Source organism: Eubalaena glacialis, chromosome 2 (genome assembly GCF_028564815.1).
Source record: "Eubalaena glacialis isolate mEubGla1 chromosome 2, mEubGla1.1.hap2.+ XY, whole genome shotgun sequence".
NCBI lineage: Eukaryota > Metazoa > Chordata > Mammalia > Artiodactyla > Balaenidae > Eubalaena > Eubalaena glacialis.
The window spans coordinates 162,264,649-162,287,097 of record NC_083717.1 but is presented as its reverse complement, the minus strand read 5'-3'; the positions used below and the strand labels follow the sequence as shown (position 1 = coordinate 162,287,097).

The window sequence follows — 22,449 nt, the reverse complement described above, 5'->3', positions numbered from 1 at the left end:
CTCTTCTTGCAGAGCACAGGCTCCAGACGCGCAGGCTCAGTAATTGTGGCTCACGGGCCTAGCCGCTCCGCGGCATGTGGGATCCTCCCAGACCAGGGCCCGAACCCGTGTCCCCTGCATTGGCAGGCAGATTCCCAACCACTGCGCCACCAGGGAAGCCCCCTCTTTTTTTAATAAATTTATTTATTTATATTTGGCTGCGTTGGGTCTTCATTGCTGCACACGGGCTTTCTCTAATTGCGGCGAGCGGGAGCTACTCTTTGTTGCGGTGCGCGGGCTTCTTATTGCGGTGGCTTCTCTTGTTGCGGAGCAGGGGCTCTAGGTGCGTGGGCTTCAATAGTTGTGGCACGTGGGCTCAGTAGTTGTGGCTCACGGGCTCTAGAACGCAGGCTCAGTAGTTGTGGTGCACGGGCTTAGTTCCTCCACGGCATGTGGGATCTTCCCGGACCAGGGCTTGAACCCCTGTCTCCTGCATCGGCAGGCGGATTCTTAACCACTGAGCCACCAGGGAAGTCCCCAATTTCTTTCTTTCTTTCTTTCTTTCTTGATGGAAAGCAGTAAAACATGTGTGTGCACTGATGGGAATGCTTCAGTAGAGGAGGAGAAACTGGGCAGGGAGAGTGCACCCAGTGCAGAGTGACACCCCTGGGCAACACAAGGGCGTGGAGTCCAGGTGGAGTGCCAGGGGATGGCCTTAGACAGGGTTGCTGCCCTGGACATCCTCCCCCGAAAGTTTTTCAATGACGGGTCCCTGAGCAGCATCTCTGGATGGTCTGATTTTCCCTTCATATTCATTGTGATCTTAGCAGAGCCACTGAGAGCAGGAGGCAGTGTTCTTCTCCGGACACTGCAAAAGCTGAAGGGCATCTCCGGATATTCTGTCCCCAGGTGTCACCAGCCTTTGCTTATGGTGCAGGCTGAGAGGAAGGTCCTGATGCGGGATGGGGTGGCGGTGTCAGCAGCAGGTGTGCTCCAGGAGCTGTGAGCTGACCGAGTAGGAGAGGGTCAGCTGCATCAGTTAAGGAGAGTTTTCTCAAAGGCTTGTGTGGCCCTTGCTTTTCAGGGGCCCTGGGGAGCCCTGCTGTCATGTAACATAGCATCAACTCATTGGACCAACAAGATGGATGTGAAACTGAATTCCAGCAAGTTTGCTCTAATTTCTCTTAGAGTTTCTAATGCATAAAATTGGCCAGTTGGTGCCCTGGAATGATTTACCCTTTTTCAAGGCTTGAACTTAAGAAATGCACAGCCCACAGTAGACCTTAAGAAATGTTCCACCCCAGCACTTCAAAGTGTACTTTCTCGGTCTGGCTGTGTTTGACAGATAAATACAAAACAAAAAGAGGGGAGGAACTAAATTTGGAGAGCTCTGAATGCAAAATCAGGGGATTCCCCATTAGGGAAAAATTCCTCTGGTTAAAAAAAGAATTGGGTAAATGAAGCAGAAACACCAGTGGTATAAGACACCCGGCATACCACAGGCCTGGCTACTTCATTAATCACCTTCTCATTAAAAAAAAAAAGTCTTAAAAATAATATATAGGTATATATCGCCCACCCTCCACCCAGGAGAACTTGTGTCAATTTCTCTTTTCTTCCATTTATTGTAGGTTGTATTGTAAGTCATCTTCCTGCAAAGTAATAAAATGTAAATGTGGGTTTTAGGTATGCTAATGTTTCAGGTTGGCTGAGCATGAATTCCCAGCCAGTTATGGGTCAAGGGGCCTAAGAGGAAGCTGTGAGAACTGAGTGGGAGGTGGAGAAGAGAAGGGAAAACTGAAGTTCCCCATTGTTCCCGTTTGAGAAAACTGGGATTTAGGAAACCATGTGATTCGACGTGAGCTAGAGACTTTGGGGGATGTCAGGAGGGGATCTATACATTAACCTCCACAGGTAAGTTGGCTCCAAAAGGCCTGAAAGCAGCAAGAAGCCCATTGGGAAAATCTTGCCAACCACAGGGTAGGAGAAAAGGAGGGACAAGCTCACCTCAAGGCATTTCTCTACCGCTGAGAGGCTGAGCTTGAGTCCTACTGAAGATCCCTAGCAGAAAGGGGGCCAAGAGAGGGCGAAAGTAAAAGGCCGAGGTTCCCCAAGGAATGTTGTAGAAGAGGACCCAAGCTGTGGTTCCCGGTGGAATGGTGTGGAACATGACTCTCCAGGTCCTTGGGATGGGAACCCATAGTTGTCCCAGCAGACATTTGGGAGACCTTTCATGAGCTCATTTTCTTTCAAACCATCTACCAATTTTATAATGGAAATAGGTGGTGAGAGAGGGTTCATGTACAGAAATTTGTTAAAACCAAATTGATTCGGTAAAATAGGAGTGGCCTGAAGCTTCAGGGTGGGATTCATATAGAAAGCCTTCACAAAAGAATGTGACTATGTAACTAAGAATGTTTCGTATTTCTGGATGGAAAATCCAACTTTTGCTACACTTTGAAGGCAGGCTGGGCCTGGCAGGGACCCCAGGGCAGCTGGGGAGACACCAGGATGGAGGAATAGAGGGACAGGGAGGGGTGTGTGAGGATGCTTGGGGTGGGGGGTGGGGGATGGTTGCCTAGGGGACCAGACAGTAATGAAGACCAATGGGATGGGAGAGAGGTTGTAGATCCATGATTGGCAAGTGAGAGTTTAATAATGGCCGAGAGCTTCTGCAAGCTTCAGGGAAGGTGATGTGATTCAAAGTAGTCTTAAGGAAGGTAGAAAGGTGAGAATAAGGAGAGTCTGGAAGGGGCTTCTCTCAGCCTGCAGGTGCGTGGAGAGGTTTTTGAACTGTGGTGGGAGAGACGATTGTGAAATGGGAAAGGTGCTGAGAAAGAGTCATCAACTTGTTGTAAGAGGAGGTAGATGGGGAGATAAACCAGGGCAAACAGGGAAGAAGCCCAAGCCGTGCATTTGTACTGTTTGTACCGTTGCCTGTGCCTCCTATGTGCTGCCATGCTACAACCTCCCCACGAGTTCCCAGAACCTAGCAAGGTGCCTGCACATGGATGACACTCACTAACTGTTTGTGTGATGAGTGAATGGATGAAGAAATAATAACTAAAATGTATTGAAGCGTCTGTGGAAAATAATTTGGTGATTCCTCAAAAAATTAAACATAGAATTACCATAAGATCCAGCAATTCCATTTCCTGGTATTTGTATATCCAAAAGCATTGAAACAGGGACTTGAACAGATATGTGTACACCTATGTTCACAGCAGCATTATTCACAATAGCCAAAAAGTGGAAGCAGCCCAAGTGTCCATCATTAGATGAATGGATAAACAAAATGTGGTATAGATACACAATAGAATATTATTCATCCATAAATAGGAAGGAAATTCTGACACATGCTACAATGTAAATGAACCTTGAAAGTATTATGCTAAGTGAAATAAACCAGGCACAAAAAGATAAATATTGTATGATTCCATTTATATGAAATATCTAGAATAGTCAAATTCATTGAGACAGAGTAGATCAGAGTTTACCAGGGGCTGGGATGGGGAGGATGGGGAGTTGTTGCTTAATGGATAGAGAATTTCAGTTGGGCAAGATGAAAAGTTCTGAAAAGAGACAGTGGTGATGGTTATATAGCAGTGTGTATGTCCTTAATGTCACTGAATTGTACACTTAAAATGGAAAAAATGGTAAATTGTATGTTACGCACAGTGCCTGGCGTTCGCTGGAGAAATGGTAGTCTCAACAGGGTCGTTGTGAGAATTAAGTGAATTAAAGCATATAGGGGCTTAGGAAAGGTTTTAGTATATTGAACATAGTCAATACATTTTGGGGGGTTACTGTGTTCATTTTACAGATGCGAACTTGAGACTTAGAGATAAAGAGAAACACAGGTGGCCAGTGAGGTGCCTGGTGGGCTGCAAACCCAGGCCTGAGTGAACACAGAAGCCACATGGTTTCCTGACACCATGTGGTCTCTTCTAGTGCCAAGCAAGCCAACATTAGAGGGAGAATCATAGAGTGGGCAGCAGAAGTCATGCAGGAGGCATTTTTAAGCACCGAATGTCTACTCGACTTTGTACTTGTTATTAAGAAGACCAGAGAATTAGAAAACACTCTTCCTGCCCTCAAAGATTTGACTTAGGTACATGGGGCTACGCAGCAGATATCAACATAAAAGGATCTCAGATTGTACAGCACCGACCCTCATGGGCTATGGCATCCAAGGGGCGAGAAATAAGGTGGGGGTGAGATTGCAGGGGAGACCTCTGGAGCCAGGGCCTCCTGGGGAGGAGTCATCGAGCACACATTACATTCTAGGTGACAGAAAAATCCCAATGTGTAAATATGAATACTAGTAATACTATTAATATGAATCACAATCCCTTGTCTGAAAGGCTGAAATCCAAATATCTCAACAATAAAAATAGTTTTGTTGTTGTTGTTAATGTGTTGCCAAATCTTATCTGGCAGCAAAACCTGACCTGAACTGAAGAGGCTCTTTGCGTCTTTACTTAACCCTCTCCGAGTGAACATCGACATATTGGCTGCAGAATCACAAATGTGCCTGACCATGGGGCACTGCCCTGGCACCCACCAAGGAAGGTATGTTAAGAGATGGTTATATACCATATTACCTTCTAAAATAAGAAAAGTTAGGTGCAGTAAGTCAGACAAAGAAAGACAAATACTGTATGATTTTACTTATAGGTGAACTCTAAAAAAAGAAAGAAAGGAAAGAAAGAAAGAAAGAGAGAGAGAGGGAGGGAGGGAGGGAGGGAGGAAGGAAGGAAGAAAGAAAGAGAGAGAGAGAGAGAGGGAGGGAGGGAGGGAGAAAGGAAGAAAGAAAGAGAGAGAGAGAGAGAAAGAAAGAAAGAAAGAAAGAAGAGAACACCAAACTCATAGATACAGAGAACAGATGGTGGTTACCAGAGGTGGGGAGTGGAGGTGGCAGAAATGGGTGAAGGTGGTCAAAAGGTAAAAACTTCCAGTTATAAGATAAATAAATCCTGAGGATGTAATGTACAGCATGGTGACTATAGTTAACAATATTGTATTGTATATTTGAAAGTTACTAAGAGTAGATTTTAGAAGCTCTCATCACAAGAAAAAATATTTGTAACTATGGGAGAGACATGTTAACTAAACTTATTGCAGTTGATCATTTCACAATATATACACGTATCAACTCATTAAGTTGTGCACCTAAAACTAGTACAATATTATATGTCAATTATATCTCAATTTAAAAAAGAGAAAAGTTATAATCTTTGGCCACAAGTATTTTGGATGAGGGATTGATAACTTCTATTCATCACATGATACACCATGGGAACCAGGCATTTCTCCAAGTGCTTTCCCTACATTAACTCATTTCATCCTCACAGCAACCCTACAACCCAGTCCTATTATTATCCCCATTTTTCAGATGAGGAAACTGAGGCCAGAGAAGGTAAGTAGCTTACCCAATGTCAGAAACTTGTAAGTGATGACGCCTGACTTGAAGCTACAGTCTTCTTGTTTGGACAATAGCATCTTGGTGATGGCCTTGGTGGGAAGTTTTAGAATCAAGGTGAAGGTGGAGGTCAGACTATGGAGGTCCTTGGAGGAAGGAGCTAGAGGGGAAATGGGACCCCAGGACTGGGTTATCCATTTGGGTGTTGACCAGGAGAGAAGGACTTATGAGGGTCTGAAGTGACATCCAGATCAGGTGGGCCCAGGTGGGTAGCCAGGGTTGGGGGCTGCAGAGGGGTTGGGCCTCTCAGGCTCCCTGTGGCTGAGGCTGTAATTTGGAAAACACAGGGCCCCAGGGAGCTTGGGTCCCTGAGCTTGGCCTTTAACTTGTCGCCTACTCTCAGACATAAATGGCCACTCTCAGGCCTGTAGCCATTCCCCTTTCGTTTGAAAGAGGAAGCAGCCCCAGAAGGTCCCTCTTACTTACTCTCTATGGTGTGAAGAAGAGGAACCTGGCTCTGATTTGGAGTTTTTGAAGAAATCTTGCTTTGATGTGGTCCAATCCAACTTCTTCATTTGCTGGTCTGATAGGGACCACAGTGGCTCAGGCTCCTCAGGGACCGGCCAAGGGGACTCTCTCAGCCAGGGACCCCTGAAGGTGGAGTTTCCCAGCCCTGGCTCCGTGACTCCTTGGGGTACCTCCAGTTATCTCCAAGGCTACCAGAATCTTCTCAAGGCAAAACTTAAATATTTATTTACATATTGAAATAAACTTTCTGCAAAAATAGACCTACAGGAAAAAATAAGCCTATACCAACCAGTATCTTTTTGGAGAGGGGAGGGCAAAAGAGAGTTACAATCTTTTTTAAAGACGCAATTAGGTGGTGTTAGGGGGGAAGGCCTGGATTCTAGCCTTGGCTCCATCATTTCCTCACTGTATGACTTTGGCCGTGTCTTTTAAAGTCCTAAGAAAATACAGCTGAAGATGGTCCTGCCGAGATGGTTGCTGGAGGATTAAGCAAGGTAGGGTCCATGAAGGTGCTTTGTAAATTATAAAGCACCACACAAAAGTGAGCAGATCAATGCAGCCTGATCATCACCCCTGTACAGAAAATCCTACCATTGTATCCGCACTGATTCTGCTTTCCTGATGGAGGAGGATCTGATAGGCATCACTCAAGTTTACTCAATATTCATACTTCCCTTCTCTAGGACTCAATTTCCATATTAGTCAGGCTAAGCCAGGCCATGCTGAAGTGACAAATAAACCCAAAGCATCAGTAGCTTAACATGATCAAGCTTTATTTCTTGCTCTGATGAGGATGGATAGAACCTCTTCCATCTTGTAGCCATACTATTGAAGCATGCGGCCTGTAAGGTCACCACGGCAGGGGAAGAGAGAGATGGAGGAGGCACACCATCTCTTAAGAGTTTGGGCCTGGAATTGACATGTCACTTATAGTCTATTGGCCAGAATGAATCACATGATCCCTAACTAGCTTCAAGGAAGACTGGGAAATGCAAGGGGTGCACTGGATATTCTGTGAGTACAATGGACTCTACCACAGTTTCCTCATCCCTCTAATGGGAGGGCTGGACTAGATTGTCTCAGAACAGGTATCATCCCGCTCTGGGCTTCCAGGATTGTGTCCGCCAGAGACCTGGAGGTTGATGACTTACAGCAAGTGATAGTACTCTGGGTTACTACACACAGCTTCCACAGGAAGAACTGTATACCACCCCCTAAAAATCAATTTCACTTTCCTCACTTTTTCTCAGATCTATCTCTAAGCTATTTCCCCTCTGCTGCTCCTCCCAAGTCCCAAATACTCCACCCTGTGAAATAAAATGGCCTTCAAGTGACCCCCTTTCAGTGCAGATGCTTTTCTTTCTGAAAGAAATGGGGCATGCTTTGAAGCAGGACATTGAGGAAGAGCCAGGTTGCTGGCAGGCTGGGACCACCTGAACCCCCGGGGCCTTGGGATCCCTTTCTTCTCACATCTCTAGAGGAATTTAGGAATAATTCTAAAGACCTCCTCCTTGCTTTCTCCTATTTCCCTCTTGATCTGTGTGTACTCACTACTCCCTTTCCCAGTCTGGGGAGATCCACACTGATCTCAGCCAAGATGGTTAAGGATGGTCTATGTGCTTTTGAAAGGCATGGTGATCACTAGAAGCTGGCATAGGTTCACCAGGAACAAGCCTTGGTCGCCTTCCTTTTTTGATACAATGTCTGAATTGTCAGATCAGGAACCTGCCATAGACAGTTTTAAATTTCAACGTGGGCATTTGATAAACTCTCATGCGCTCTCAGGAGGAGGATTGCAGGTGTTCAGCTACACCTGTGTGATGGCATCATGTCACATGCTGCTGGTCTGACCCTGTGCATGCCCCGGTTGTGATATTGGGCTTCTGGAGAATATCAGGAGACCCACCTGGAATCTCAGTTCTGTTAAAGTGTCCCAATTGTGGAAGCCTGGCCTATATTCTTCTCTGCAGGCATGTCAGAGACCCTGAATATTGCTTCTCCTTGATTACTTATCGCCACTGAGTAGCCTGACAGCAAGAACATATGCCCTGACTTGGTGAGGGACTCCCAGCTCTAAGTGCTTCTGCACCAGTATAGGCTTCCAGGGCTGTTCTAAAAGCCTTTGACATTCTTATTCCTTTCATCCAGAGGGGGTATCTGTGTTCTTCCCCTTGAATCTGACAGTCTTGTGACTGCTTTGATCAGTAAAGTATGGGGAAAGTGATGCTCTGTGACTTCTGAGGCTTGGTCATAAAAGGCTCTATAGCTTCTGCCTTCTGGAATATTCACTTGGAGCCCAAATGCTAGGCTATGAGACACCCAAGCCAAACGGAGAAGCCACATGTCGGTCTAAGTGGGGCGGTCCCAGCTGAGCTCACTTTTGAGTCATCCTAACACGGGTCCCAGACATGTGAATGGAGAAGCCTCTGGATAATTCCAGCCCCCACTGCTCAGGTGACCCGCCCTTTCCCCGTCATTCACTTTCCCCAGCTGAAGCCCTCGACATGATAAAGCAGAGGAGAGCCATCCCTACTGTGACCTGTCCAAATTCCTGACTCACAGAATCTGAGAGCATGATAAAGTGGCTGGTGTTTTACAACGCTAAGTTTGAGCTGATTTGTTTCATAGCAACTGATAACAGGAAAACCACCGCATCCTTTTGCCATTAGCATGGAGATGGGCGGATAAATGTCAACTTCCAGGAAGGAAGTCTCTAGCAGCAGGCTGCAGGACCCATTCCTATCCAACCTGATGACGAAGACTTATAGGGAGCCACACCAACAGCAACTATAAAAACATTGGAAGGATTATTTGGAAATAGTAGATGTCACACATTAAGATAAATAGGCAGGACACTGGGGGCTGGGGTTAGCATCCTGAAAGATCTCAACTGGCTAAGATGAACCTAAATCCTGCACTTAGGTTTTAAAACTCAAATGTAGAAGAACAGGGTGAAGTAGGGGTTAGCCAGGCAAGAGGAGGGGTTGACTATCCCAGGCAAGAGGGTACACCTGGGTGAGATGGGAAATGCTTTGGAGTAACGGAGGGAGGGTCTGTGGGTGGAACACAGAAGAACGGGGAGTGACTCAAGATGAGACTGGCCAGTGGGCAGGGTCATGTCAGACCGGGTCTCAGGAGCCATGGCAGGAAGTTGTTAAAAGGTGCTGGGACCCTGGGGTCATTTTACCCCTCATCTTCGCCCTTGGGAGCTCAGGAGTCTAATGGATCTGGCCGTTTAGCATCTTGGGCTGGCAATCCTCCTTGCAGATCCTAAAACTGAACAGAGCTACTTAAGCCAAGACAGCTTCTAAACATACAACCCAGGGACCCAAGGACAAAAACGGCTGGGTTTCCCAGGAATTTTTTCTGTTCAGGTTCAGTCCACCTATAGCACTGGACACACAGCATGCTGGAGTGACCCCATGGGGAGACTGCTGGACTGGGGGTCCTCCTGACTCCTTTCCTTGGTGAACAGTTACCCTGGCAGTGCCCATGGATTATGTTGTTGTGGGGCCACATCTCACCTTGTTTAAGAAGTTCCTGAAAAGACTGGAGTGGGAGGACCCCGGATGGGGGTGAATTCCTGAGGCTACCGTGTCAGAGCCTGGTGGGATACAGGCACTGTGGACACTTCTTTTCATGCAGGGTCTGGTCTGGGTGCGGGGCCTGGAAAGGGCGAGGACCCTGCCAGCACGTGGCCCCCGGGTGGCTCAGTAGAGGGGGTATCACAGGTGCCAGTGGAGCGCAGCGTGGGCCCTGCCTGGCCTCTCGCTCCCTCTCAGAGTTTATCAAGGGGCTGTGCTGTAGCCAGATTCAATCCTCCTCCAGGCCTACATACCAGGACTGCAGAAAAAAACCAGAAACTAGCCGGCTAAGCAGGCAGCGGCTGTGCATGGAAAGAGAGGCCTTTCTAAACAATCTCCTGTGCCGTGTGGGTATGTTTTTCCAGGGTCAGGAGCTACGGATGCTTTCGGAGACTCTGAGCAAGGAGCAGGAGGGCCTTTTCTGTGCCCTGAAATTTAGGAGGCAGAGGCCCACACTGAGACTGCTAGCTTGGCTGATGCCCTCTCTCACCTGTGGCTGCCACTTGTGTGAGTCTCTTCAAAGCCAGCCTGTGTACGGGTGGCCCCCAGCCAGGGGGCCACCTGTTCCTTGTGTTCAGGTGCTAGGCTCTGCAGGGCAGGTGGAGGAGAGACAACTGTGGCCACTCTTGGAGCATTTGATCACACCAGACTGAGACTTTTAATAGCATCACCTTATTTTTTTAAAAATATTTATTTATTTATATTTATTTATTTATTTTTTACATCTTTATTGGAGTATAATTGCTTTACAATGGTGTGTTAGTTTCTGCTGTATAACAAAGTGAATCAGCTATACATATACATATATCCCCATATCTCCTCCCTCTTGCATCTCCCTCCCTCCCTCCCTATCCCACCCCTCTAGGTGGTCACAAAGCACGGAGCTGATCTCGCTGTGCTATGTATTTTTATTTTTATTGAAGTATAGTTGATTTACAAAATTGTGTTAATTTCTGCTGTACAGCAAAGTGATTCAGTTATACATATACATATATTCTGTTAAAAAATTTTATTGAAGTATAGTTGATTGACAACATTTTGTTAATTTCTATGGTACATACATTCTTTTTTATATTCTTTTCCGTTATGGTTTATCACAGGATATTGAATATAGTGCCCTGTGCTATACAGTAGGACCGTGTTGTTTATCCATCCTATATATAATAGTTTACATCTGCTAATTCCAAACTCCCGATCTAGTCCTCCTCCACCCTCCCTCCCCCTTGGCAACCACAAGTCTGTTCTCTATGTCTGAGCATCATCTTCATTTAATCCTCATAGTAATCCCCCCAAATAAGTATTATTTCCATTGTGTAGATAAGGAAACTGAGACTCTCAGAGGTGAAGTGGTGTACTCAGGCCAGCTTGTGAGGGGCAGAGCCAGGACACAAGCCCACAACTGCTTGACACTAAACCAGTGCTCATAACCACCACACATACCGCCTTTCAAAATGTTATTTCAGGGGAGTCACAGAATGGCAGGTGGAAACCCCTGGGAACATGATGCTGTTTGGGGTGGTCCCGAGCAGTAGGGATCAGGGCACAACCTCAGGGGAGGAGTGAGATGTGGAGTGATGGCCTGGCAGAGGTGCCCACCCCGCCTTCCCCACTGCCACCTGTGCCCTGCTGAGGACCATGTGGACACCATCTGACCAGCCCTCGGGCCTCACCCGACTGTGACTTGGCAGAGAGGGGCCTCCAGGTCCCCAAGTCGCTCAGCCTCCAGGCTGGTCAGGGCTGGACGAGGGAGGAAACTGAAGATCTCAGTCCTGGGAGGTCTGTCATCGGGGGAGGACAGCTGGGTTGACCGAGCTGAGAAAGGGTGGGGTGGCTGAGGGAACACTGGGGTAAGGGGCGGCCTGAAGCTCGGGGCCCGGCAGCTGAGGGCTCCATCCTGCCGCACAAAGGGCCAGGTGCTCTCTGGGAACGAAGGAGCGTTTCTTCCTCTGCAATGCTGACGTCTGGCCGCGCTCCCTCTCTGCAGCGTTACTTTCTTCTCTGACAAACAGACTGTTGTAAGTTCTTCAGGAACCTTGTTGGATATGGTGCCTGAGTAAGAAATCTCTGGGGTGGACAGAAGGGTTTGAGGGGATTTGAGAATAACTCTGTGTCTGGGTGAGAGTTTTAGGTGTGCAGCTGGATGGGAGAGAAACGTGGAAGCTAGCTGGGAAGAGACTTGAAGGTATTCCAGTCAGGAACACTTCAGGGTCCTCTCTCTCAATTCCCTGTGCAAAAAGGCATCAGGAACCTCCCTACCTGCTGATAAGGTAAGAATTCTGGAATGCTTCTTTGAGTGAAAAAGCCTGGAGCACAATACTATATATATGTGATATCATGCTACCTTGTGCAAAAGAAGAATTGAAAAGGCAAATATCTATAATTACATTTGCTTATGATTACACAAAGAAATTCTGGAAGGCTATGCAAGAACTGAATACAGATGGGCATATGGACATGAGAACTGCACAGATCGAGGGGACAAGGTAGGAGTGAGACATTATCACTTTCTCTGTTTTTATTTCTGACCACGGATTGTATTACCTATTAAAAAAAAAGTCCTTTTTTACTTGACAAAAACAAAAAACAAAAAAACCAAGACCCTCTAACTCTTAGGTGCTCTCTGGGTCATTGCCTGTCACCTCCTGCCCCTATTTCCTGTTCCATTTTTGCTAACGTTACCACTGCTTCCTTTGCCTGATTTTTTTTTTTTTTTTTTTTTTTTTTTTTACCGTCAGTCCAATTCCAGGGCTCCTTGTTTAAAACAAAACAAACAAAGCTTTCCAGACCTCACCTCTCCTCTGTGACATTCTCCTTGTGTAGACATGCACAGTGATGGCAGCTGGTCCCCTTCCTCTCATGGGACTTAGGCTCTGAAACCTGATGGTCCAACTCTCCTGGGCAGGTAAGGCCGGCCCTGGCCTCGGCAATCTGCTCCACTCTCCAGGCATCTTCAGCACATCCTTGAACTTTCCACGTCTCTACTCCTGTGCAGGCCTCCCATTCTGTGGTCACAGCTGTGGAGGCACACCTCAGCCATCTCGTCCATCAAGTAACCAACCCTCGCCAGCTTTCCGGTTCCTCAGGTATTTCTTGGTCCTTTCTTCACCAGGCTAAATAATCTCGATTCCCATAACTAATTCTACAACGCAGGCATCATTCCTTCTTTTGAAATCATGCCAAGCATCTCTCTTAATTTCAGAGCCTCTGTTTTAACAAGAGGCTAAGCCCTAAGTACATAGAGACCAACGAGGAGATTGCTGCAGGGTTTCTCTCCGCCTCTCTGCTTGGATCCCTATTGAACAAGCGTTCAAATCTCTTACATGTCATTGTTTTTTTGCAGTTCACGGAGTGTCACTAACCCCTTTATCTCAGTCCATCAGACCTTCTTAGTGTCTTACTCTTTCCACTGATTCAGGTTAAGCTTGGCCCACTGCGGTCTTTATTTAGATCATCTTTATTATACCTGTAGGTAGATCTTATAAGCAGGACTTGGCACTGGTTCACTTGTGGGTTTCCTTTGAAAAGGTCAGTGTGAAACAGGAAATGTGACTAAGAAAATCTTTCTCCATGAAGCCTCACTTCATTAACTGGAAAAAGGCACCCGTCCTCTCTCTGCCAATACTTACTCATGACCCAAACAGACACATTTCAAAAGAACACATAGTTCCCCAAACACTGAAACGTGCATAGTAAAGCTCATGTGTGGGGTGAGTGGTGATTTGTCAGGTTTGCCCTGTCTGGAGTCCATCCTCGTGCCAACTCGTGCTGCCTGTCACTGTTCTTCATAGAATCTGAGGATGGCCAGGGACCTGGGAGGTCTGGGAGACCTCGTGCCTGACCAAGGAGGGCAGTGGAGCTTAGGAGCTGGGACAGTCTGCAATACTCGCGTGGATAATAGGCCGAGCCAGAATGCGAATCCGGGCCTCCTGACGCTGGCAAACAACCTAGGCTTCTGGACTGGGCTCCCTTGGGGAGGTAGTAGTTGTGCACTTGGGATTGCCTGCTTTGCAGCCTTGCTTTGGTTTCCTCATCTATAAAATAAAAAAATAGTAGCTCTTACCTTATAGGATTAGCATGAGGTGAAAATAATGCACAGAAAACATTTAGAACATTCTTGGTGTGTGATCACTCTGTAACTGTTAGCTATTATTATTCTGATGGCTTGGTCAGCTTTCCTCCATTCTATTCAACTCAATGAGAATTTGGCACCAACCAGGAGCTTTGCTGGGGCTGTGAAAATGGCCACATTGAAGCTCCACCTTAACCCTGGCCAGTCTCCCAATGGCCAGCATTTTGTCTTAAGAAAAGCTGCAAAAAAGAATATAGATGGTCCAATGCACAGTCAACACTGGTGGGGGCTAGGCTATGTGGCACTGAGCCCACCTCTGAGATGGCCCGGTTCAGGGCTGCTGGCAGTGCCCGGTTCTCAGAGAACTTGGGCTCAGTGTCGATTCTGGCTTGGTACCTGATACTGGGATGGGGAGTATGGATTGAGGTGCAGGAGCTTGGGGCTCCATGTACGTGGACCAGACGAAGAGAGGGAGCAGGGGATGACATGAGGGGAGCCACGGCCAGGCTCAAGGATGCTGAGCCCTGGCTTGACTCAGCCTTCTATCTGCTCTCTCAAGGCCTCTGTCTGTATGCTGGGAAATTCCTGGGGGGAGGTTAAACCCCGATCCTAAAAGGCACGTAGACACTTCTTCAGAGCTTTGAGTTGCCTCACTCTGCCCAACAGCTTCCTGAAAATGTAGTCTTGCCACACTGGAGGAAGGATGGACCAAAAGCAACGTGGGACCCTGTGTCAGCAGGATTTAATAGACGGGGAGCCAGAGCCTCAGCTGAATGCGTGAAAAGTTAACAGGGCTGAAGTTTTAATAAAATTTATTTCTCCTGCACACGTCCATACGTTATGTACCAATCTGCGTTCTTCCAACGTGAGCACGAAACTTTGATTCTATCAGCTCACATCGTCCTCTTCCTCAACTGCCTACACACCAGGGTCAGGGATCCTCTTTCAAGGAGTGAAGCAGGTATGCCCAGGTACAGAGATGCTCTTTGCAGACCATCCACTGTATCCCGTCAACACTTAGGCCTGGCTTGTGTTCATTTGCATTCTGTTGTCTGCAGAGTGACAAGAGCATTTTCTTTCTCAGTCATTCCTGATGGAGAGACCAACAGTCCGTACTTGAATACACCTGGGTATTCACTACAGCTGGTTGGCCTGCTGCAAGTGGAGCGGGTTGATGATTTCTTAGAAATTTGCTCTGAGGTCAAGTATTTCTCAATAAAATTGGAAGAAAAAGAACACATATGATTCATAACAGGCATTCAATAAATACAAACAATTACTACCTTAAAAAAATAGAAAAGAAAAAGAAATTTGCTGTTTCTAAATGGGATCAAAATAATCCTTAAATTCTTTCATGGATCCCTACCTGTGATTCATTTGTTCTTAAAACAAAATGGCAGTGGGCCAAACTTTTCATTGATTTCTAGCTGATTTGCGATGAAATTAAATTCCTGAGTCAAACGGATTTTTTGGTAAACGTAGAAGTGGGACTGCTAAGTGTTTCCATTTATTAACCTAGTATTTAAACACATTGTGTCTTGATCTTCCTATTTTTTTACTTTGAGTTCCTTCCACTTTCCTTCCAGAGTTCCTTATGCAGATCTGGGAAGGAACAGCAGGGGGAGAAAAGCATGAGTCGGTTTGGGGGTTTGAAATGGGAAAGAGCAGACATTTCCAGTTCCCAACATCCCTATTTCCTGAATATCTTCTGAGCCCCAGAAAATGGCTCTCGGCTCCTTTGCCATCTTGAAGCGGCTTCCGCTTCTCCACTAGCCCCTGGGGCTCAGTCGCAGCCCCGGAGCACCCCGCTCCCAGCCTCCTGGGTATGGGTTGGGGGGCAGATGTGTGTGCAGGGGTGGGAGCCTCACACCGCCTGTCTCTCCCAATTCATTCCCCAAAGGGAACAAAGCCTTATTTCTTTCCTCTCAGTTCCCAGGCATTTGCTGGGGAAAAACAATCCTTGGCAGCTCAGGGGTTAAAAACAAAACACAGCGAGGGGGAAAACAAGCCAGGCAGCTGCAGCGGCTCCTCAGAGCCCACTCCAGGCTCATCAGAGGCCCCAGCAACTCCTTGGAGACTTGAACCCTAGGCGATGGAATTTTCCCTTGCATGGAGGCTATTGTCCTCTGGAAAGGGCCAGGGCCAGAGGAGGGCCTGGGGAGCCCTGATCTCCCTGAGCTGCAGCCCAGGGAGCTCCTGAGAGCCCAAGGGCTCCATGCCACCCAGCTGGGCTTGGGTGAAAAGGCAACGGGGGTGCAGCTCACCCCTCCCCGCCTTGAGAAAATGGAGGGTCTGGTGGGAGGCTTCTAAAGGCCTGGGCACCAGTTGTTACCCCACTCCTCAGCCCCAACAAGCCAGTCACTGGGATGGAATAAAAGGCTTGGTTCCCTTGGCAACCGCAGGGGCTGCGGTCTTTCACAGAGTAGGAGATGGGCTTGGGGTGGGAGTGGGGGGGGCAGTGAGGGGGAGGGGGGATGGGCAATCTGTTTACCAGCACTGTCTGAGGGACACTTTTGTAGGTTCTGGCCTGGGAAATGCAGGATACCCTAAGTGTGGGAGATGTTCTTAACTGCTTCCCAGTTTCGAGCCATAGTTGGTGGTCCGTGGTGGGAATGGAACTGTGTAGGCCTCGCATGAACTTCATGGACGGCTCAGGAGAGTTCGGCCGAACCTACCTTCATAGGTACCAAGGCCTGGCCCTGTTTTGTAACTGGAGACCCCTGAAGTGTTGATAGATGCTCGAGCTCATAGAGAGCTATTTGTGAAGCAGAGATAGAATAACAGGCACCTGTCTCCTGGGTCTGATCTCAATGGACAAGGCAAAGCTATTTTTAATATCAAGCGAAAGAGTTGCTGAAATACGGACAAAATGCAGAACCTGGGCTGACTTTGTCTCAAGCACTAGACTTTGTGAAAGGCGTTAAAAAATCTATACACATACCAAACAGATGCGTTTTGCCTCAGTGAAAACAAGTGATAAGGGCCAGGAGACCTTGACCCAGGACTTTGGGATGAGAGGTCCCAGCATGTTGTCACTAGTACAGAGGTGCATGGGAATGTTGGTGTAACCCTCCGGGGTGTTAGACCGTGAGGCCTCGCAATCTGGCATTGACAGAAAGCACCTTTCATGATGCCCTCAAAAGGGTGGCATCTATCACATGGAACAAGCAGAGTCAATAAAGTGATACGGTGGTTTAAGAAGAGACATGAATAGTATAAAGCAGCCCACTGTTCAGGACTCTGAAAATGATTTTTGAAAATGAAAACCAAAAACAAAACCCAAACCCCTGTCTGGTGTAGCCGGGCAGTTCTTTTTTTAAATTTATTTGTTTATTTATGTATTTATTTTTGGCTGTGTTGGGCCTTTGTTGCTGCGCACAGGCTTTCTCTAGTTGCGGTGAGCGGGAGCTACTCTTCCTTTCAGTGTGCGGGCTTCTCATTGCAGTGGCTTCTCGTTGCGGAGCACGAGTTCTAGGCACACGGGCTTCAGTAGTTGTGGCATGTGGGCTCAGTAGTTGTGGCTTGCAGGTTCTAGAGCACAGGCTCAGTAGTTGTGGTGCACGGGCTTAGTTGCTCCGCGGCATGTGGGATCTTCCTGCACCAGGGGACCAGGGCTCGAACCTGTGTCCCCTGCAATGGCAGGCGGATTCTTAACCACTGCGCCACCAGGGAAGTGCCCCGGGCAGTTCTTGGAGACAATGAGGACGGGGCTCATGGCTGAAGGCTTGCTGGATTCTTCTGCTTTTGCCTGAGGATCTGGGGGTGGGGAGGGGGAGGGGAGAGGTCCCTGTGTTTTCCTGAGAGAGTGGCTGGGGCCATCCCCCGTGAAGTACTTCCTCAGACACCACAGGGTCAGTCTCTTCAAAGCTCAGCTCCAGTGGGTGGGTCTCTTCTGAAAGACCTAATTTGAGGAAACCTCAAGGGTGAGCCCTCAGATGAGGAAACACCTGGGTGACAGGTTCTGGATCAGGAAATAATCCCGAGATACCACTGCAGTTGCTTTGCATACATGACCTATGGCCAATCAGACGGCCACCTGCTTTAATAATCATCATCAAAATGATAATGATAATAATAATAAAACGGTCAAGGAATCACTTATCACCTAATTAATTTATGTACAGACTGGTGGGCTGGCAGAGAATAAGTCCGGGCAATGCAAGATGACAACCTATTTAGAAAATATACAGAGAATGGAACTCAGAGGAGAGAGACTGACATGAGCTTACCTTTTGAGCACCCTTGTGTATATATAATCTCATTTTAGTTTTATGACAAGTCAAGGACGGGGGTGTGAGTGTTATTCCCATTTGTAGATGAGGAAACCGAGGCCTGGGTAGGTTAACTAACTGAAGCAGGCTCTCACAGCTGAAGATGGAGAGAACTGGGCTTTGTGTTTGTTTGTTTTTTATCTCCTCCTGTTTTATTTTTAATTTTCATTTAAATTTTTTCAGCTTGATTTTCTTTTATTATTTTGAAGTATAGTTAAAATTTTAAAATAATGATTGTTTAAAAATATTTAAAATTTAAATACCATTTTTAAAGGTTACTTTCCATTTGCAGTTATTATAAAATATTCGCTATATTCCCCGCGTTGTACGATACATCCTTGAGCCCATCTTACACCCAATAGTTTGTACCTCCCACTTCCCCACCCCTATATTGCCCTTCCCCCCTCTCCCCACTGGTAACCACCAGTTTGTTCTCTGTATTTGTGAGTCTGCTTCTTTTTTGTTATATTCACTAGTTTGTTGTATTTTTTAGATTCCACATGTAAGTGATATCATACAGTATTTGTCTTTCTCTGACTTATTTCACTTTGCATAATGCCCTCCAAATCCATCCATGTTGCTGCACGTGGCAAAATTTCATTGTTTTTTTATGGCTGAGAAGTGTTCCATTGTGTATCTATACCATATCTTTTTTATCCATTCATCTGTTGATGAACACTTAGGTTGCTTCCATGTCTTGGCTATTGTAAATAGTGTTGCTATGAACATTGGGGTGCATGTATCTTTTCCAATTAGTATTTTCATTTTTTTTCGGATATATACCCAGGAGTAGAACTGCTGGGTCATATGGTAGAAGAACTGGGTTTTGTATCCTATCTGATGATCTTAGATCTATATAACAGCCATTTTCAGATATGACATCTCAGTTGAATCTCAAAACTCCTTATTAAGGTAGGAGATTATTCTCATTTACAGCCTCAGAAGCTGAAGATAGTGGAGTTTAAGTGACTTTTCCCAGTCCAAGACTCATATGTGGTAAAGCTATGACTGCTCTGGGGCTTTTCCCACAATGGCGTGAAGCCTGGTCTCACGTTCCATTCTCATGGATCTAAGAAGATTTGAACGTCTGCCGTTCATTCATTCATATATTCAGTCATTCAATTAATATTTGCTAAGTACCTATCATGAACAAGGCATCAAGGGGAATAGAAAACAAATTAGATTTTTTAAAAGTCCCTGTGAGTAAAAGAATTTTTATAATCTCATTGTCCTGTGTCTGCAGTTGTGGCTGTCAGTGGAGATTTTCTGAAATCGATGTGCTGATTTGTCTCATTCAATAAGCTGATACATTCACAAACGGAGAACTAAAACATTAAGAGCTACGGGATCACAGACACTCCCAGGGCACCTCACTCCTTAACATGGACAGAGTAATTCAGCAAGCTTGGGATGGACTCATGGTGACACCTGAGCAGAGGTAGAGAGAAATGAGTTCCAGCCAAAGCTCCCTTGGGCAGTCCATGTTTACACAGCTCCTCAGCCTAGCCAGCATTCCTGTGTCCCCTGGTCCCCTTAGGCTCCATTGTGAGGGGCCCCTCCCACGGATAGACTTCCTCCCTATATCTGATTTCATGGTCCCGCTACTTCCTGGACAGGACCAAACACTTCTCAGATGCCTAAACTTATATCGGCCGAAGTCAGGGTGTACGCTGGTCATATTCCCTACTCACCCATCTGTACAGGATTACTTACTAAAGATGACTTTTCACACGGAACTACCATGGGGAAAAACTTAACCCCTAAGTGACAGAAGCCACCATAATATGTGTAGGGCAGCCAGAAGCATTTAAAGACAAGTGGGACATGGTATTGCCCATGAAGGACAGGCAGGGTCAGGCGGGCCCATGAACAAAATTTCCATCCCTGTCCATATGGCCTGACATTCATTCATTCATATGGGTCAAGGTGCAGGTATTTATTCGAGTTCAGTGTGGAGGGAAGCTAGGGAGTTTTTATAAGGAAAACGGAGACCATAAGAGAATGCTGGGGACAGACTTTTGAAGGGAAAGAGTTGATTCAAGTATTCATTCAACAAATACATATACTGGGCGCTTTCCCTAGGACCCGGTACTTGGGCTCTTGTTTATATGGTGCCTGGTGCTTAGTAGGTTCCTGTGGATTGAGGCTGGGAGCAGGTTGCACAGGCTCTGGGGGTTGACCTCTGAGAGGTTAGAGGGTAGACAGGGAGGGTGAAGAACACAGGTGCTCTAATGCTGCATCCATCCCAATCTGCACGGCTCAGGTTTTGTTGCCCAAAGGCACCCAGGGGACATTGACAGGGAGGCACAGTTAACCTCTGTGATGGGAAACATTCTAAATTTTAGAGGCTCAATTAGGAAAGCTTTCACAGTCTGTATAGTAAACCCTGATGACTCCATTATTTCTAAACACTGATGACTCCATTATTTATAAACGCCAAACCTTTTGAAAAAGTCTTAACATTTTGCTAACACTACTTCATTTTATTGTTCAGTCTCTGCCTCTTTTTCCTTCTGCCTAACTTCCCCTCTCCAAGTAGAACTGCTGGACTTAGCAAATCAAGATACAGGACCCTCAGTTGAATTCTAATTTCAGATAAGCAACAAATAATTTTTCAGTGTAAACATGTCCCAAAGAATGTATGGGAGATACTTATGCTAAAAAAATGTGTTGTTTATCTGAAATTAAAATTTAACTGGGTGTCCTATATTTTATCTGGCAACTCTGGCCCCCAGCCTTCCACGCCCAAGCCTCTTTGAATGTATTTTTATTTCCTGTCAGTACACAGTACCTCTCAGGGCAGAGTTTCAAGGTTTACTGTCCCTTGGGTGAAGCAGTGTTATGAATTGTCTTCACCCCTCCTCACTAAGTGTCCCCCTCCCAGATAGTTCAGAAAATAGTATATCTCTGCTGAGGTTATTTTCTCTTTAATGTTATTTTCTCTTTAACGCCATGTTCACGTTTGGCTTTTCAAACAGGAAAGTGCCAGGCACATCAGATAATTTTTCCACAGCTGTTTTTTATATCTCTTCCATCTTTCTGGTCACTTTTCCTCAGGTTTTTTGTTAGAGACCTCTGAATGGATAACATCCAATGGTACCACTAATCCAGATGTGAAGACCCAAGGGGATTCAATTTTGGCGAGAGAGTATTATCTGTGGTTTTCTCAGTTCCCTTCCTGTTAATGCCCACATTAGTCAAAAGCCAATGTCTTTTGAGCACATGCAAGATTGAGAAGGATCATAGGTAGGGCAGGCCCATTTGATAGAATCCTTGAAGTCTATATATTTTGCCCTTTTTAATATTTTTTGTGTGTCATATGTGTGTGTGTGTTTTAGTTTGATAACAAGCCAGTAAAACAATTGAGCAATTGAGAGAATGGGGGAGGGAAGGCAGGTAAGAAAGATTATATTGTGGTTTTGAGGGTGCTTTCACTGTAAGAGAATAACAATGGAGATGGTGGCTGTGTTAGGAGGGTAGCATTATGATTTTTCTTCCTCTTTTCTGTTTTCCAAATGTTACATAACATAGTTCTCTAATTTAAAAGCAAAACAAAAAAACTGAAAGAGTGATTAAAGCTTCCTTTTTAAAAAATGCAAGGTCTTGTTATTAAAATGACTATAAAAAGAAAACATGGCATTATAAAATTATCAAAACAGGTAAATGCTTTATAAACTTCACAAATTATTTTCTGAGTAACTGTTCCACGATTACATAGCTAGAAGGTAGTGTTGCTGGGACCAGGACTCACATTTGCCTAGTTTAAGACCCAGTCCCTTCCATAACATTACAGCAGAAATATACCAGTTGGATCTTGTAGGAATGTATCTGTTCACAATCTCAGGAGCAAGAATCACACGGATTTCAGGACTTTGTTGCTAAATTATTTCTCTACAGTTTGAATCTGACATTGCTTCCCTGCACAATGATTGATTTTCATAATATCGACTCTTTGGCACAAAATTTCTAGAGCCTATGAATGAATCAGCAGTGAAAAGTTGATTATAATAGTAGTTACTGTTTCCTGGATGCCATGTGCCAGGTACTGGGATGAAATTTGAATTCATTTAACTAATTTAATCTTTGCAACCTAGGTTTTAGCCCCATTTTGTAGATGAGGAAATGGAGATTCAAGAGATATGAAGATCTCACAGCTAGTAAGTCTGGAGGCTGAGATTCAGAATTAAAAGCCTAGTTAGGTGCGACATGTTTCATTGTATGCTAATCCTTTAAAAACTCAACAACCCCTGTTGAGGACAGTGCTTTCGTCCCATGCTCTTTCTCTAAGCAGTGGGTAAACAGGTCTCACTGTTCATAAGACCAGTAAAAGAAGAGAATAAGAGGGAAGGCTCGGACTGAACCACAGTCCATAGTGTTGACTTAACCTTTTAGGTGACTACAATGAAATGGAGAGGCAACTTTCTGAAGGAGCCACAAATTTCAGATCTTTCTTATGTACCCCATTAAACGGCCCCTTCCCTTAGAGTTTGTTCTGTGAAGGCTGCAGAGGAAATCGGCTTCTTCCCAGGCCTTGGGAGGATCACTTCCTGTGTTTTTTTTAAAATTTTATTTATTTATTTATTTAGGCTGCGTTGG

The 22,449-nt window shown here is 45.8% G+C and overlaps 1 long non-coding RNA gene across 2 annotated transcripts; it reads left to right on the top strand.

Annotated features, from left to right (window-relative positions):
- The first annotated feature begins 1,758 nt into the window (after positions 1 to 1,758).
- Positions 1,759 to 14,402, top strand: LOC133084405 (uncharacterized). Of its 2 annotated transcripts, none has more exons than XR_009699437.1 (4): positions 1,759 to 1,893; positions 4,420 to 4,551; positions 12,506 to 12,596; positions 14,249 to 14,402. It is a non-coding gene; the product is annotated as an uncharacterized LOC133084405 (long non-coding RNA). The 2 variants fall into 2 exon arrangements; XR_009699438.1 differs by lacking the exons at positions 1,759 to 1,893; positions 4,420 to 4,551 and adding exons at positions 10,293 to 11,996; positions 12,334 to 12,415.
- The last annotated feature ends 8,047 nt before the right edge of the window (positions 14,403 to 22,449 follow it).